The sequence below is a fragment of the Octodon degus genome, unplaced genomic scaffold (assembly GCF_000260255.1).
Source record: "Octodon degus isolate 3935 unplaced genomic scaffold, OctDeg1.0 scaffold00096, whole genome shotgun sequence".
Lineage (NCBI taxonomy): Eukaryota > Metazoa > Chordata > Mammalia > Rodentia > Octodontidae > Octodon > Octodon degus.
Window position 1 is genome coordinate 2,578,156 of NW_004524672.1, and position 6,999 is coordinate 2,585,154.

The 6,999-nt window shown below is 42.0% G+C and overlaps 1 pseudogene; it reads right to left on the bottom strand.

The window, feature by feature from the left end:
* Positions 1-3,240: 3,240 nt before the first annotated feature.
* Positions 3,241-5,872, bottom strand: LOC101586271 (annotated as a pseudogene).
* Between the last annotated feature and the right edge of the window lie 1,127 nt (positions 5,873-6,999).

A 6,999-nucleotide genomic window follows, 5' to 3' on the forward strand; every position in this document is an offset into this window, starting at 1 on the left:
CAGGGAAAATTTACCAAAATATACTAATATATCACTATTAATCAGCTTTCCTGTTGAAGGGACAAAAATGCCTGAAATATGTAAACTATTGGGAGGAATCTTTAATTTGACTCTTGGTTTCAGAAGATTGAGTCCATAGTAACCTGACTCCAAGGAAGAAATAGCATGGTGGAATACCTGGGCTGAATTCTTTAAGGTCATCAACCCAATGCTTACAATTCATTCTGTAAATTAAAAGGAAAGGAAAAAAAAAAAAAAGCTTAAACAAGTGAAAAACAATGAAGACAGTAAATTTCTGACATTTCAGAAAACAAAGATTTCATATAACTGAAGGATCCATCATCCTTCTTGGGACTACTTAACTGCCCTTACAAGCAAGGGGAGAAGGGGATGATGGGGGCTGGTGAGGAAGGCGGGGAAAGATAAAGGAAATGCAGAACAGAGTAGAATACAGTTCCAGTGTTCTGAATCAATGTGTCACACATCCATATAAGTCTAGTGTCCTGGAAAACAAGCTTTTATTTTCTGTCTCAACCTGGAGCTCGAGTCCTGATTCCTTTCATCAGTGATTCCACAGGCAACAGGCAAGTTTGTGGCACTGGTACATTCACTTATGCTTCTGTGGTGCTTCAACGGGGGTCTGATTTTGGGCTAGCTTGCAAACCATACAGGGTTGGAAGTAGAACTTAAATGAGTATGAAGGCTCTAATCGGAGAGAGAGAGAGAGAGAGAGAGAGAGAGAGAGAGAGAGAGAGAGAGAGAAACAGAACAAAGAAAACAGGGAAAGCCTCCCTGGGAATAGCAAGTGGCACTTAAAGAAATCAGAATGCCAACAATACTTAAACCCCCACTTTTTTTAAAAAAGATTTTTTTTTGGCTTAAAATGTTTTACTCTAAATGAAATTATGTCAGATGCCAATGAAAAAATGTCACTGATACACTGTGAACACATTTTGCAATGTAAATTCATGCCCCCTTTTTATTTTTTGGCAGAACTGGGGATTGAACTCAGGCTGTTTGGCTTGTCAGACAAGCGCTTATTCTACTGAGTCATCTCCACAGCCCCTATTTTTTAATAATTTTATTAAGAAAGAAGTACCAATTAGATAATTTCAAAACAAGTTAGTAGTACAGTTACAATAATTACTACATTGCACGTTGTTGTCTTTGTAGTAATTGTTCCTAGTACAAGATGCAGACATGATATCTTGTTTAAACACTATTAGTTCAAAACCTTCTTTTCATTGAACTAAGAGGAAGTAGCTGTATATTTATGCTATTTTTATATACAGATATGTATTTTTTCCACTACAAAATGGTCCATTTATAGCCCATTTTTTGTTTACTTTTGTTAGAAATGTATATTCCACTGCTATTCATATATGGTAGGTGCATGAATTCAGCAGAGTAATTCAATATAGTCAGTAGTCTATAATACTAGTGGGTTATCCACAAGACTGTCATTGTCAGAAGTTGTTGACTTGAGCCTTTTACAGCTCAACGTATTAATATGGCTTTACTTTTTATACTTCACAATACCTATATAACAAAAAATGCAACTTTTGTATCTGACAAGATCAGTCAAATCCTATCAGAACTTGTCCTGAAACCTTGTACAGCAATTTGTAGATCTTTTGTCAATGTCAGCAATATGCATGAGTCACAGACATTGCTTGACCAATTTGCTCTCTGATAAAGCCTGAGAGAATGTTTTCTCTCCATGTGACTTTCCTTAGGCTCACTTTACATCATCAATCATTTTCATCTGGGGTCCCATAATCTACTTGATCATAAAATTTGTAACACTACTGAGTTACAAAATGTTACAGTAGAGGTTCTCCTATGTCCTGAGTCCTCACTGACCTTAAAAGACTAGGGCCAAAATGTTGGCTGTCCTTGCAGCCCTTCTTTTTCTCTAACTTTTGGTCTGCAAACTTAAGTTGTTAACCCTCCAGAAGAGAAGCTTAATTATATTATTATCCTATAAAATAGGAAGTTGAACTTAACCTCATTATCCATCTGAATATCAAACATCTTAGACATAACATGGAATAGGTATTTTCTATCAAGTATTGATATGTTAATTTTTAAATCCCTGTAGAATGTGAAGAAAGAATATTAAAAAATTTAATAACATAGAAAATATTTTTAAAAACAAGAATGAACAATTACATATTTTTACACAGAAATTTAGAAATCTAACCATATACAGCAGGAGAGTTCTATGACTTGTTTTTCTTATCTCTTGTTTTTGTTTATTACTCCCCCTTTTTAAAAAAACAAATATTTACTTGAGAGAAAGTATCGCAGTGCTTGGTATGACATGACAAGGAGTATGTATTTAGAAGACCAGAGTAACAGGCATTCCATGCATGACCCTAGTAATACACATTGCTATCTTCAGTGCAGTTGCTTAGTTTACAGGTATCAGCTTAGTTAACAGGTGTTAGTTAATCAGGGTGAAAAGCCTGCTAATTAGCTGCTAGTTTCAAATACCTGCTAAAGGGGGATGGGGAGATGGCTCAGTAGAATAAGTGCTTCTAAGTGCTTCCCTGGCAAGCACAAGGGCCTGAGTTCAATCCCTGGTTCCAGAAAAGAAAAAACAAAAACAAAAACAAAAAAAACTGCTGAAGATTCACAGGATGTTTGCCTTAACCATCTTGTGCATATAAATGTATGACTTTGCTCCTGTCATGTTTCCTAGCTTTTCTCCTTGCCTTCTCTTTGTTGTTTAATCACTAAATTCTCACTTCCCTTTTAATTGTGTTATACCTTTCATTTTTATTTATTCTTTTAAGTTCTTACACTAGGGAGACTATATGATATTTACACATGTGGGTCTGGTTTATTTCATTTATGAGTATATCTTCAAGTGGCATCCACTTAAATATAAAGGCTCTGAGTTTATCATTTTTTATGGATGAGTAATAACCTATTGCATAAAAATACCACATCTTTCTCAACCATTCCTCAGGTGATGGGCATCTTGGTTGTTTCCAAGCTTTGGCTATCACAAATTGTGCTGCTATAAACATAGGTGCACATATATCATTATGGTATGCTGTTTTCAGTTCCTCTGGGAAAAATCCCAGTAGGATGTGCCCCCTTTTTTACATGGTGTACTTCAACCTAACAATTATTACAAAAAATGCTATAGTCTAAAGCTCAAACACATTTTAACAATTTTGAAATTGAATTGAGTACAAACCAAATAAAATTTATGTCCTAACCAACATTCCTCTAGGACTGTGGGGACACTTGAGCCTTCCGCATGGATGGCAGAGCCTTTTCCCGCAGGTGCTTCTCTACGTTATCCAAGTTGTCTTCAGCTTCGCTCTTAGTCTCCTTCTTGGGCTGGGGGTTTCCTCAGGTTCTTCCTGTGCTGATGTGGTTGTGACAGCAGCAACAGCTACAGGGGTAGCAGCCACACCTTTTTCTTCTTGTGATTTTTGTGCTTCTTGTGTTTCTTATCCTTTGTGTGTTTCTTGTCCTGCTTGTCCTTTTTTCTTCCCACCTCCATCCTGACTGGAATTCCAGGCTGGTGATGGGCTTCGTGTGGGGCTCTTAGCCTTCCTGGCTGGCACCGTGGGGGACCAGTTTGTGGAGGGTGATTGAGGCTGGACAGAGGATAGAGGTGCTAGGGGCTTCTTAGCGGCTTGCTCAGGAGACCCAGAGACAGACAGAGAGAACAGAGCTTGTCTCACGGACTGCGGGCTTGGTGAGGAAGAATTTTGTCTTTTTAACTTATGGAGACTCTTGTCTTGGGCCTGGTACTCAGAGATGGAGACCTCCTGTTTTGCGGTGAGGCCAACGTTCCTTTTCCAGCGGGTGGAGGCCTTGAGGTCTGAGGAGCTCGAGGCCGTTTGCTTGGTTGTGGTGACTGGGTCTCCCTGAGAGCACAGCTCAGGGAAGACCCTTTCCTAGGCTTCGGTGAGATGGAAGGTGAGCGTCTCTTGGTGGCTGGGGAGCCTCTCTGTTTGGGAGGCAGAGAGGTGGAGACCCAGGGCTTTGGGGCTTTGGTGGTGGGCATGACCATACCCTTCTCGGGAGGCGGCGGGGGCGAAGCTGTCCTTCTCTTTGGAGGTGGAGAAGGAGAGCACTGCCTCTGTATGGGAGGAGAGCATCTTCTCGGGAAGGTGAACTTGCCGAGGGGCAGGCGAGGAAGTTATTCGTCGTGGTGGTGGTGTGGGGTATCTGCGATGCCGAGGAGGAGGAGCTGGGGAGGGCAGCGGGGAGGGGAGGGAGGGGATGGAGAGGCTTCTCCTTCATCTACCATAAGGGGAGGTTTGTTTCTGATGCTTTCCTGGTAATGGAGATGCACTCCGGGAAGAGGACTGTCTCCGCCGCCAGCCCACCTCATCATTTTTCATATGGGATCGCTTGGGTCGCTCATCTTCAGCAGAAGAGGAGGAGCCAGAGTCAGATGAAGACTGCAGGTTCTGTCATGAGTGCTGGCGTCTGTGCTGTACAGAACCAGCTGCAGCCCTTCTGCTACCTTTATATTCTGCAGATTCAGATAACTCTACTTTTCTAGGCTTTGCTGCTGCTGATGGCGATGCTCGCTTCTCAGTACCTTTATATTTTGTCACCCTTCCTGAAGTTCTCCCCAAAGACACAGAAACATGGCTGTTGTGTGGTTTGACTGCTCCGGTGTTAGGGAAAGACACGTTTTTGGTGGTGGAGCAGCTGGCCGGGATGGCCTGTGCCTTCGCCTTGGAGAACTCGCTGGAGGAGATAACCTCTGAGTTTTTCGAGGGGGCTGGAAGTCCTCTTGGGAGGTTTCTTGGGTGGTGACCAGGATCGAGATGAGGAGGACGAACTGCTCCCAGACAGCGATGCTGATGACCACCTCCTTCGTCTTACGGAAGATCTACTCCTTCTACGCCCTGGAGGCGGCGGCATTCGTCGTGGTGGGGCTCTTCTTCGAGGAAATGGTCCTCTTCTTGGGCTTGGCCACCTGGATGAATACGACCTTGATCGGGACCTATGGCGCCTTCTTGGTCGAGTATGAGAAGGACAGCGAGAACGGGTCCGTGACCTTGACTTGGAACGTGACCGAGACCTCCGCCGGGTCTTTTCTTTTTCTTTTTTGGAATTTTTTTCTGGAGCAGGTTCTTTAGGTTCTGGCATTGGTTCAGGCTTGGGAACTTTCTGGATGTCACTAGTGGATGTGGCCTCTTATACTGAAGGTTCTTTTGCTTTCACTGAAGGCTCAGGGAGCTCTGGAGAGTTTTCCTCCTTTTCTGGAGCAGGGGAAGGACTCTGGCTCTTGGTTCTAGATGGAGAATGACTGCGCTTTCTCTCTCTCCTGACAGGGGAAGATGTCTTCTAGGGTAAGGAAATCTGGATTTGCACCCTCTTGGGCTTCGAGACTTCTCCATCCTTTCTCTGCTGCTTTCTTTTTCTTCCTTATCTTTCTTATCTTTGTCTTCATCCTGCTTTTTCATCAGTGCCAGTTTTTCTTGTTCAAGCTGTCTCAGTTTTATTTCTTTCTTTAGTTCTAGGAAAGCAGAAGGGATTCCAGTGATGTTTTCTTGTGCACTTAACAGCAAGCGCCAAAGTTTTCCCATAAATTTTCTAGCATTTTCCCATTCAAAAACCCAATCAGGTATATTTGCACCACTTTGGTATCTGGATTCTTCACTTACAGCTGGATGAATATTAACTCAATCATAACATCATCTTTAAATCAAATGATTTCTGTTACTAGTTTTGTTATCCAAGGCTTTATAACCTCCAAATTTACTTTGCTCATGTCTACTTGTTTTTCTAGGCATTCTGCAAATTTCATCTGTTTCAGTAGTTTCTTCTGTTTGTTGCTGAACTGATTATCCTGTTCTGTGCTTGTCCCACAGAAGAATACCGTGTCCATCGTGCTGCCTCACTCAGAGATCGCTTTAGAAACATTTTTCAACTATTTTTTTCTTTTTCTATGGAGATATTGTAAAAGAATGTTGTCTCTGTTACTTTCCTCTTGTTGCAGGGACAGATACCTGATGCCAAAAATTAAGGAAGGCAAGGTTTATTTAACTCACAGTTTGTGGAGGTTTCAGTCCATACTCAGCTGGCTCCAAGGCAGAGTGACAAAGGGCAGATGTCAGTAGTTCATGGCAACAGAAAACAGAAAAACTGCAAGAAAAAAATGGAAGGAGTAGCAGCAGCAATGGCAACCAAGACAAGTCTTTCTCCTCCTGGTATTGCCCTCAGGCTCTCTACTCCAGGCTGGGTTTAGCACTCACACCCATAATCCCAGCATTGGATCATGAATTAATCACAAACTCTAAAATAACACCCCATGACTGGGTGAGGCTTTGGGGGAACAACTAGACAGAAACCACAACAGGTGCCCTGTAAGAACAGGTTGTCCTTTTTCTCCAATATCTCAGGTAAATCCTGAGAGAGGATGACTCAAACACACTTATGCATTTTTCAGCACTTCTAAGTAGCCAGGTGGTTTACAAATCAATCACCCTCCTAGTCTTAAGATACCTATGTAATTCACGGAGAACTCATTGAAAATAAATTAAATGCACATCTGTTCTTAAGTTTGTAGTGATCAGGTATGTGGGGCTTGTTCTCCAAGAATTCTTTACTTCCATATTTAAGTCCTATAAAGAGATGACTTGATCACTCTTGGGATAAAACAGGTGCAGTCCTTTAACAAAGTTATTTACCACAGCAGGTTCAGAATTTCGGAATGGATTGAACTTTTGTGTTCTGCCTCAGGGAGAAAGTCTTGTTAGATAGAGAAGAGAGGGAGAAAATAGAGGGAGAGAGAGAGGGGCATGGAGGGAGGGAGAGAGATTTTGAGAATGAAGGGCAGGCAAAAGTTAGCAGAAGCTAATATACAAAATGTCACACAGCATCTCTTCTGCAAAACCCATCCATATCTGAGGAGGAAAACTATCCCAAAAAACATGGTGGAAGAATGCCGGTGTCACTTTTTAAGAAGAGTTATCTTTTGATGGTGTGTGCTGCTGGACTCATGACTCATGGACC